The sequence below is a fragment of the Cebus imitator genome, unplaced genomic scaffold (genome assembly GCF_001604975.1).
Source record: "Cebus imitator isolate Cc_AM_T3 unplaced genomic scaffold, Cebus_imitator-1.0 Scaffold223, whole genome shotgun sequence".
NCBI lineage: Eukaryota > Metazoa > Chordata > Mammalia > Primates > Cebidae > Cebus > Cebus imitator.
Window position 1 is genome coordinate 949,876 of NW_016107538.1, and position 10,801 is coordinate 960,676.

At 47.2% G+C, this 10,801-nt stretch overlaps 1 long non-coding RNA gene across 1 annotated transcript in view; it reads right to left on the reverse strand.

Annotated features, from left to right (window-relative positions):
- Positions 1-10,410, reverse strand: part of LOC119466729 — a 26,004-nt gene extending 15,594 nt beyond the window's left edge. The window contains exons 1-2 of the long non-coding RNA XR_005195187.1: positions 10,223-10,410; positions 1,559-1,728 (exon numbers count right to left, since the gene is read on the reverse strand). This is a non-coding gene — a long non-coding RNA (uncharacterized LOC119466729). The remainder of the gene's footprint in view (positions 1-1,558; positions 1,729-10,222) is intronic.
- Between the last annotated feature and the right edge of the window lie 391 nt (positions 10,411-10,801).

Consider the following 10,801-nt stretch of genomic DNA (forward strand, 5'->3'; position numbering starts at 1 on the left):
CAGGTGTGGTGACGGGCACCTGTAATCCCAGCTACTCTGGAGGCTGAGGCAGAGAATTGCTTGAATCCAGGAGATGGAGGTTGCAGTGAGCCAAGATCACACCACTGCACTCCAGTCTGGGCGACAGAGTGAGACTCCATCTCAAAAAAAAAAGAAGTCCATCTCTCTCTGTCCTCTGTCCTCTGATATTCATCTTCTTTGCCTGAGGCAGGTCTGCAAAGTCAAGGGCTAATTCTACAGGGGATAAATCCTTACATGTGAATTGGCCCCAGCTTTAGGCTGAGCCACGACCCTGGCACCACAAAACTCAATTTGTGCCTCCCAATATTCACATAACAAGGACAGGACTATCTTTTCCCTATTTTCACTGCCCTCCCTTTGGTGGGCTAGTTCAGTGGTGTAAGAGGCAGCTGAAAGGCACAAGAGGAGCTTTCCTGAGATCAAAGCTCCCACCTGCAGGTAACCCCCAGCCCAAGAGAACCTTGCCTTCCCTCCTGACTCCTCTGGCCCTCATAACCCTCTTCTCTGAATGCCAGGGTACCATGCCCAGTGGCAACCAAGGAGCATCAGACAGCTCCTGGTTACCTCATCTCCCACAGAAAGTGTGCAGATTCTCCCCAACACACAAAAAGAAAGTGAAGGAATTTTCTCTGACGTTTCTGAGTGCCTAAACCCTCTAAGGTCTTCTTCATCATCTGGGGAACTCTAGAGATTTGACATCCCATTAAAAATATATCTTGAGGCTGGGCACAGAGGCTCATGCCTGTAATCCTAACACTTTGGGAGGCTGAAGTGGGCAGATCACTCGAGGTCAGGAGTTCAAAACCAGCCGGGCCAATATGGTGAAAACCCATCTCTACTAAAAATACAAAAACAGCCAAGTGTGGTGGCACACACCGTGATCCCAGCTACTTGGGATTGGGAGGCTGAGACAGGAGAATTGCTTGAACCTGGGAGGCAGAGGTTGCTGTGAGCCAAGATTGCACCACTGTACTTCAGCCTGGGTGACAAGAGAGAAACTCCACTTCAACAACAACAAAAAAAGGTGAATATGGTCAATTTTATGTTTTGCATATTTGAGCACAACGAAAAACACATTTCCTGCATAAATTTTATGAAGAGCCACAGCTATCAAGTGGCAGGGACGAGCACAGAAACCCTGAGATTGGTGAATCATTTTTGGATGGGCAGAGGAGACCAGAGCAATGGGAGAACACCAGGTCAGGAGTCAGGTCCTGGGCAGTGGTCCAAGCCCCGCCAGCTGGCCCACATACCATCCTGGGCCTGTCTTTTTTATTCACTGGTTTTTCTGGGCTCTAAAACCAAATCAACAAATGCCTTCAGATTCTCTGATTCTGAGTGTGTCTCTGTGGTCACAGAACACCATTAAAGATGCCAAGAGCAGGCTCACACAGGGAAGTGTAAACTCTCTCATTCCTGGCCCAGCATCAGATAGAGAGAATGAGCTACTAATTCAGACAGAGGCGCCAGGTGCCAAGAGGCACCCTTGGTACTCCCCGCCTGCAGAGACAATAATGGTTTATGACTCTGAACTCACCGGAAGGTTAGCTGGGTCAAAGCAGCAACTTGAGCGTTTGTTTAGATGTCTGTCCAAGAATCTCTCAACTTGCTGCTGGAAGATAATGAGTTCTGAGCCACGCAAGAGTCAAGCGCTCTGTGAATTTGACACAATCTGCTCTTTGATGAGAAATCCATGCATATTAATCACTAAAAAGCGGGGGGAAATGAAAAGCACCATCATTCGCTTGGAAAATGTTTACTGAGCACTACTGTGTGCTAGACACTGTTCTGGGCACTGGAGATAAGAAACAAGGGTAAACGGAAGAGATACGTCTCTGCCCTCAAAGAGTTTTGCATTTTAATGGTGGATTCCCCAAGCATGGATGGAAGAGTCAGGGAGGAAAATAACACAAGGCAAGGGGGTCAAGAGTATTGGGAGTGCCACTCAGAAAAGGCTCACGCCTGAAATCCCAGCACTTTGGGAGGCCGAGGTGGGCAGATCAAGACCAGGAGTTCAAGACCAGCCTGGCCAACATGGTGAAACTCTATCTCACCTAAAAATACAAAAATTAGCTGGACATGATGGTAGGTACCTGTAATCCCAGCACAATGGGAAGCCAAGGCTGGTGGATCACTTGAGGCCAGGACTTCGAGACCAGCCTTGATCACTTGGCAAAATCCTATCTCTGCTAAAAATACAAAAATTAGCCAGGAGTGGTGGTATGTGCCTGTAATCCCAGCTACTTGGGAAGCTGAGGCAGGAGAATCACTTAAATCCTGGAGGCGGAGGTTGCAGTGAGCCAAGACTGCACCACTGCACACTACTCTGAGCTACAGAGTGAGACTCCATCTCAGACCGAAAAAAAAAAAAAAAGGCAATCAGGAAGGTCTCTTTGACTGCATGCTGATGCTCATTGCAGTGCTCATTATAGTAGCAAAGACCTAGAATCAACCCAGGTGCCCATTGAAGTGGACTGGATATAGAAAATGAGGTACATATACACCATGGAATGCTACACAGCCATGAAAAAGAATGAAATCATGTCCTTTGCAGCAACATGGATGCAGCTGAAGGCTGTTATCCTAAGTGAATTAACACAGAAACACAAAACCAAATACCGCAAATTCTCACTTACGACTGGGAGCTAAACACTGAGTACACATGACATAAAGGTGGGAACAGCAGAAAGAAGAGACTCCAAAAGAGGAGAGGAAGGTAAGGGAAGGAGGCAGGGCTAAAAAAATTCCTGCTGGAGACTATGTTCACTATTTGGGTGACAGGATCAACACAAGCCAAAACCTCGGTATCACACAATATACCCTATGACAAACATGCACATGTATCCCCTGAATCCAAAATACTACCTTTTCTAAAAAAAAAAAAAAAAAATTTTGAAGCTATGCATCTACCAAAAATGTTCTCTTGAGTAAGTGCTGTGAGCCAAAGTCCGAATGACAGGCAGGAGCAACCATGCACACAGCTGCAGAAGGAGCCTGTGGGGCAGAGGAAGACCAAAGGCATGAACCCCAAGATGGAATCCTGCCTGAATCAGCATCTTCCCCCAACGGCGATGAGCAGAAGTCTCCAAGGTATGCCAAAGGCCTTGAGCTGAGTGGGGTGACTTGGCAGAAGCAGAAGAGAACCCTTCACCATTACTGGTCTCCAGAGAAAGCCGTGGTCTGGATAATCCCTGAACACAAATGACCCCAACTACAGAGAAGAAAGGAAGAACGGGTGTGCCCCAGCAGGATTTCCCTGGGACGCAGCGGATAACACAAGCTTCCAGCTCAGTGTGATGGTCAACCAGGCATTCACTGGACACAGGAGCCACCAAGGCATTTGCCAGAACACACAAGTTTTCTGGGTGAGGAACACTTTGGTCATGGGTCAGGCAACTAGGCGTTGGGCTGTCCTCCAGGTAAAAAAAGTATCTGTGAGAGGCACACTACAGACAGCCATGCCCAGCTCCCCTTCACTTCCCCTTAGGGCGGGATTGCCAGTGGCTCTGGTATTGGGATCCCAATTTAGCTGGGGGCTCAGGAGACACAGTCAGGGATTTAGGAATGACCTGTGCCGTCACCTCCCAAGGCCATGCCTACCTCCCTGCTCACTGCTCTGGGACCTCAACAGCTTACTCTTTCCATGCACCAAGCTTATTCCCACTGCAAGGCCTTTGAGCAAGCGGCTCTCTGCCTGGAGTGCTCTCTCTTGCCCTCCTTGCACAGCCAAAACCCTCTGGTCATTTGGGCAAAGACTCAAATGGCTCCTCTTCAGGAGAGACCTCCCCCGCCCCACCCCACTCCACCTGACGGTTGCTCTTGGTGCAATACCTTACTCTGCTTTCTTCAGGGCACTTCCTCCATGAGATTGTCTGACTACAACATTTGTTACAGTTAGCATCCCAAGGGGACGGTGGAATCTACTGACGTGGGGCCTTGACAGGGACAGCACCTCCGTGAGTATGCACAAACCTTAGAGCACAGCTGGCATGTTGGTTGACACTCAGGAAAGAGCCGACAGCTGGAAGGTTAAGACTGGAGGAGAGGGAGGAAGAAAAGGGGAAGAGGGGAGAAGAGAGAGGGAAGGATGGGATAGAGGACAGAAAGGAGGGAAGAGAGGAAAGAGGGAAAGAGAGAGAGAGATTTGGCCCCTGCACTTAAGGGTGACACAGACTATGACGGGAACAGATATGCAAACAAATAATCACAGTGAGGTACATGTGCTAGCTAACGCACAAACGGTAGAGAGGGCAGAATGCTTATGTATGAAGCAAGTCAGGGAGTACTTCAGAGAGGTGGTGTCACAAGAGTTGGTTCTGAAGGATGAATAGGAGTTTCTTGGGATGTCATGTCTAGGGAGAGTCGATTACACTTGGAAAAGCCAAAGGGAGTGAAACAACACGAGGTTATCAGGCAAGTACATGCGATATTGTCATAGAACAGGCAACTGGGGATGACTGCTGGAGAATGTACTGCAAAAAGCAGCAGGGCCATGTCTGAAAGGCCTTGAGTGCCAGGCCCAGGGCCTAGGACTTGATGCCATAGGTAACCATGGAGCAACTGAAGTGTGTTACGCAAGCGAGAGACATGTGGCCAGATGTGAGTGGCAAGATTGCTGCAGGGCAGTGTGAAGGATTGTCTAGTAGAGTGACCATGACCTAATAGGGAGACTATTAGGCCATGCAAGGGTCAAGGTAAGACATGATGTCTTTGCTAGTGATAGTGGATAGAAAAGTGGGTGGGGAAATTCCAGAGTTGTTTTAGGGGCAAAGGGGCAGGGCTTGGTGATTGAATAGGGGATGAGGGGGAAGGGAGACAGAGAATAATGCCCCTGTTTCTGGCTTAGGGGCCAGCGAGGTCACGACTGAGCTGAGAGCCCAAGACAGGAGCAGGTGAAGGTGAAGGTGATGAGCTCATCATGGACGTGCAGGTTTGAGGGTCTGTGGCAGGTACTGGGGAAAAGTGTCAGGAATGGGTGGCTACACAGGGACATGGGAGGAAAGGGCTCCAGCACGCTGCCCAGGCTTCTGAACAGGGAGGGCTGACCTAAAAGATTTTGCCTGAAAACCAAGAGAACGTGCTGAAAAGGCAATGACCTTGTCTCTTCCTGCTTCCACGGGAGAGTCACAGGATGCTTGACCTTCTGTCTCTCTCTCTTTCTTGTCAAAAGATTCCATAACCTTTTATCTGCAGGGCTGAGGGAGGGCGAGTCCCATTATCTGCCTGTAGAAAGATTCTGGTATGTGACCCCATTCCACCTTCTGTGGGTAGACCTGCGTCCTCCTTCCCTTTACAAATGGAGCATTTCTCAGAATACAATGCTCAGGGCGTGGGAGACAATCGCAAGGCCTCGTCTGCTTCCCTCTTCCTCAACCAGAATCCTCCTTCCTCCTGCTACTACATATGGGGGGCTCTGGTGCCAATGTCTCACGACACAGGCCAGCCACAGACAACAAGTATTTTCGGATTCCTTCCTGTCTTCAAATTCTGTGTCCTGGGCATGCACTGAGCTTCTGACCAGCCCTGCCTAAGGCTTCAATTCCCTGAGAAAAAAGAACTGTCAGAATGCCAGCCTTCCTTTCTCCACTCCAGACACCCACACTCCACTCCCACCCTTATACTCACTGGGACTGCCACACAACTCTAACCTTTCTCTGCTTAAATCCTGCCCAATGTCAAGAGTCCTCAGCAGTGCCACTGCCTCCAGGAAGCCTTCCACAATGCCCCAGGGTTTGCAACTCAGTCATACCCTGGCCTTGTGATTCTGTGGATGCTCCTCTTGTCTCCCTTCCTCCCCTAGAGCCCTGAAACTTTGTCTGGTTCGTCAGCATAAGGCTGGGACTGCCACACCAACCCCAGTACAATGCTCACAGCAGCCTTTCCTAAAGAGCCAACTGCTGATTGGCCAAATCAGAGACAGCAGTGGGATCCATGAGCCCTGCTGGTTCCCTCATACATTTAACGGGTCTTATAAATCACATAAAATTTTATAATTCCTATAAATTATGTTTTTATGAAGCATGCAAATCACCTGTAAGATACCACCAGTGGATATAGGTAATACCCAGAGAGATCTTGGTTTTTCTAAAAGAGATGAGATCCCCTCTGTTGGAAACAGATGCTCGGTGCCACAAAGAAAAAATAGCACTGAGACAAAGGATCTCTCAGCAAAGCAATTTTTACTTCCTGCACTGCAGGAAGGGTGCCCTCGCTAGCCATCTTGCCACAAGAGTACAATGAACAAAGGAAAAGCAGACATATTTATCCCTTATGCATTTGGGGTTGTCCTTACTGCCGTGTCTGATCCCCACTAGTTGGAGCCAGACCTTACAATCTAAGCTAAAACCTGATTGTCTAATAACTTAAAACTTTTCTAAACAGGCAAAAGCAATGGAAAAGTCCAAACAAGGAAGGGGCATAGGCTGCGAGCTGGGACATGCCTGTGAGCACGTCCAGCACAGATATCTTGGTTAAAGTACAAGGACATAGATTGTACTATGCGCCCATAAGCATACCTAACAGCTACATAGGATAAGGCTTAACACAGACTTATTAGCAAATTTATTATTTAACAAGAAAGGAAATTTTGAAGAGGAACTTTTACTTCCCATACCCTCCCTCACGGGTTCAGCATCCCTCACCCTGGCTGGGCACCAGCACACTCCTGTTCAGGTGAAGAAAAAGGAGGCATTTACAATCAAGGATTGAAATTGCAGTAGAACAACATGCGTTAAAATGGCAGGTCTGCCTCAAACTAGCTGAGACTTTGAGCAGGACACACAAGAACTCCCGAACCCTCGGCTTCATCTTCTACAAAGTGAAGAAAGTGACACCTAACTCAGGGATCTGCCATAAAGATGGACAGTCTTGTCAATAATGAAGTGCTATATGCATTTTATGATCATGATTTCATTGGTTCCCAACTCTCTCGGGAGGTGACACAGGAGTTTGGGCTTATGTCGCAGCACAGTGATATCGCTCAGTGACTTTGAGCGAGACCCAATCCTGGAGAACAAGTAAATGTTGAGGGGAAAACATGAATGGATTTGCGAGCAGGCCACGTCCTGGCTGTGGAGCTTGGGCAGCTTTCCTTACCTTTCCAAGACTCTGTGCCACCACTATAAAGTGAGGATAAACAAGGGGAGCTGAAACTTCCTAAATAAGATGTAGCAGTGCAGGAAAGTACCCAGCACATTCTTCACTTGCAGACCATTTCTTCTTTTCTTCCAACTCCAGGTTTGCATTTCTATTAGTAAACTAAACAGATTGGATCAGCTGGTCCTGCAAATGGGGCTCTCTCCAGGATGTGAGTTCAAATTAGGTAACATGTGAGAATGGCTTTTAGGTGGGAAGTGCTGCGTGTAGATATGAGAAGAATTGTTCCAATTATTCTGACCAATTGTTTCCACTGTGCCAGTAGGTGAAGGGGATGACTCACGTAAAGAAAGGGAGAGGCCAGGCGAGGTGTCTCACACCTGTAATTCCAGCGTTTTGGGAGACCGAGGTGGGAGAATCACTTGAGCCCAGGAGTTCAAGACCAGTTTGAGCAACATACGGTTACCCTATCTCTACAAAAAAATAAACAAATTATCCAGGCATGGTGGCATGTGCCTGAGGTGGGAGGATCACTTGAGCCTGGAAGGTCAAGGCTGTAGAAAGTGGTGAGGGCGATTGTACCACTGCACCCCAGCCTGGGCAACAGAGTAAGACCCTGTCTCAAAGCAAAAAAAAAAAAAGGGGGGGTAGAGATGAGTATAAAAACCTGGTGGATATCACTTTAACAAAGACGAACTGACTTTACGTGTCTCCTGATAGGCTTTACTGAGGATACAGCATCAGTTCTGCAGGATTCTTGCAAAAAGGCAATCCTCAGTGTAATCGTGAACAAACATCAGACAAATGCCAGTGAGGAGGCAGTCTGTAAAACAGCCAGCTAGTATTCTTCAAAAGTTTCCAAGCCATAAAAGATAGACAGAGGACTGTCCCAGACTGAAGGAAACAAAAAACTTTGACAGCTAAACACAATGTGGACAACTGGCAAAACATGAGCAAACCACGTAGAGTAGTTAGATTATCATATAAATGCTAAGTTCCTGGTTGTGATCATGATACTGTGAGTATGGAAGACAATATAATTTGGGGGAGCTAGGTAAAGGTACAAAGGGACTCATTACTATTTTGGAAACTTTGTTGTAAATCTAAAATTATTTTCAAATTTTAAAAATATTTTTAATTTTAAAAAAGAGGAGATTGATTCAAGCAAAGGAGATTGACTCACACTTCCCAGTGTCAGGAGTCAACATACCCAGGACCCTCTCCTCCACAACTCTATGAGACTCTGCGGTCATGGGGTGGGCTTAGGGAGAAGGGAGAGTCCTGCTTTCTTCCTAAATCAGGAGGTAAACTCTCTTAAGTCCCAAGGCCGCACTAGCCTTAGGTAAGTCTCCCCCAGAGACACTGACAGAAGCAGAAAACAGAAAATCAGGTCTAGTGGGGGTGTCTTTCCAACTCTCCCACCAGCACCTGTGGGACTCCAGGTTAGAGGAAGAGCCAGCCAGGAGAAGCTCTCTGGTCCCAGGACCTGGACCCCAGCATCTCTGCCTGCATGGAAGGATCGCCTTAGGACATTCCTGCTTTCTCCTTGTAACCCCAGCCCCTGCACCCTTGGGTTCAGTGCACTCAATCTGCATTCTCCATATTTTCCACTTGGTACAATAGCAAGGACCTTATTGTACCAGCAAAAAATCTCTTGGACTCTTGCAAAATTGTAGTCAACCTTTTAGTATCTTTTCTCTGAGAAAATTCGTACTTGCAAAAAAAAAAAAAAAAAAAAAAAAAAAAAAAAAACCCAACGTATTCACCTTTCAAAAGTAATTCTGTACCTTACCCATCACAATGAAATGCATACATCATTAAGAAAAGCTGGTGTGTTTATGTCTACAAAGGAGCTCGGATTCTTAAAGACGCAAAAAAGAAAGGAAACCTCATGCGAAAATATCTCTTCTCCAGCCAACCCTGCAACAGTGATTTTTACCCCAGGACTCAGGACCCATGACCACAGGATCCCAGGACCTCAGAACACAGGACCCTTAGGATGCAGAACTTCAGAACCTCAGGACCCAGGACCTCAGGGTCTCAGAATCTCAGGACCTCAGGACCCATAGGACTCAGGATTTCAGGACCTCAGGACCTCAGGATTTCAGAACCCAGGACTTCATGACCCAGTATCTCAGGACCAAGTACCTCAAGACCTCAGAATCTCAGGGCCCAGGACCTCAGGACCTCAAGACCTCAGGATCTCAGGACCCAGGACCTCAGGACCTCAGGACTCAGGATTTGAGAACCTCCACACCCAGGACCTCAAGATCTCAGAATCTCAGGACCCAGGACGCTCAGGACCTCAGGACCTCAGGACCCAGGTTCCAGGACCCTCAGGAACTCAGAACCTCAGAATCTCAGGATCCAGAATCTCAGAACCTCAGGACCTAGAACCTCAAGATCTCAGGACCTTAGAAACTCAGGAATTCAAGAACTCAGGATCTCAGGAGCCAGAAACTTCAGGACCTCAGGATCTGAGGACTCCCAGGCCTAATAAAAGCTGAGCCACATCAAAGTCTGAGGCAAAGAAAACGTGCACCTGTATATACACTTATCAAAATATCTTCCCATCTTTCAAACCAAGTGGTATAGTTAATGCAAGCTTTGCCATTAAATAACATGACTTCATATATACAGAGCTCTTCATTGCCCAATCTACTTTTCTGCCATTGTCCACCCTCATAAACCCTGCAAAGAGGAGAGCAACAGTGAGGCAGGCTGATCAGAATCAATTCTTCTCATTGCACAATGATGCAGGGCCACTAAACAGACAAACAACCGCTTGTCTTTATTTAACATTTGGATATTTTGTTTATCCTGGATTTGTTTGTGTTCATTTTGATTTTTTAAATACTGCATTAAAATATTATTTACCTTGATAATTGAATTTTCAGGTGGTGGGCCCTTAAATTGAGTGCAGTATGTGAGTACCTCACTAGTCTTATTCTACCCCCACCCTAGCTAGCTCCCCATTCCCTTCCCACGCTCTTGTTCCCCTCTGCTGCCAGCTGCTCTATCTTCTTCCAGATGATGGATTTCTCCAGTGGGTGGAGAGAGAAAAGGCTCTCCCAGCAGCTGTCTGAAGGATTTCTCTGTCACTTACCTCCTCAGACTCTGAACAGGACTCTTCCAAGGAGATCTACAGGCTTCAGTGCTCTTCAATTCAACTCCAGGTTCCTGTGAGAAAAGATATTACATCATCTTCATTCACCACTAGCAATCCTCATCTGGAGCTGCCATGTTCTTAAGGGAAGACTACATTTCATCCTTCCTAGAGAGGTCTCTGGTCCTGTTCTCTGGGTTGAAGGTACAGAAAACCTGTTCGTTTATTCTAGCCACCTTATCACGGAGATAGGAAAACTGGGACCCAGCAAGGGAAAGGGGCTTATCTGATGTCAAAGAGGGTAATCAGAGGTGAAGCCAGGGCTCTTGAACCTGAACAGGACAGGACAGACATTGTCAGCTACAGGCTCCACACACTAGTGGAGCAACAGGTGAGAAAGGAGCACCCTTAGCCCCACCACCTCACCCCAAAACTGGTCTCATTTTTCACTGGAGAAAACTCACACAGAATTGAAACCCTGAGCATCTGCTTACAGAGACCTGAATTTTAATCCTGGTTATATCACTTAATATCATGCAGTTTTCAGCAAGTGGATAAACCTCTGAGTTTCAGACACTG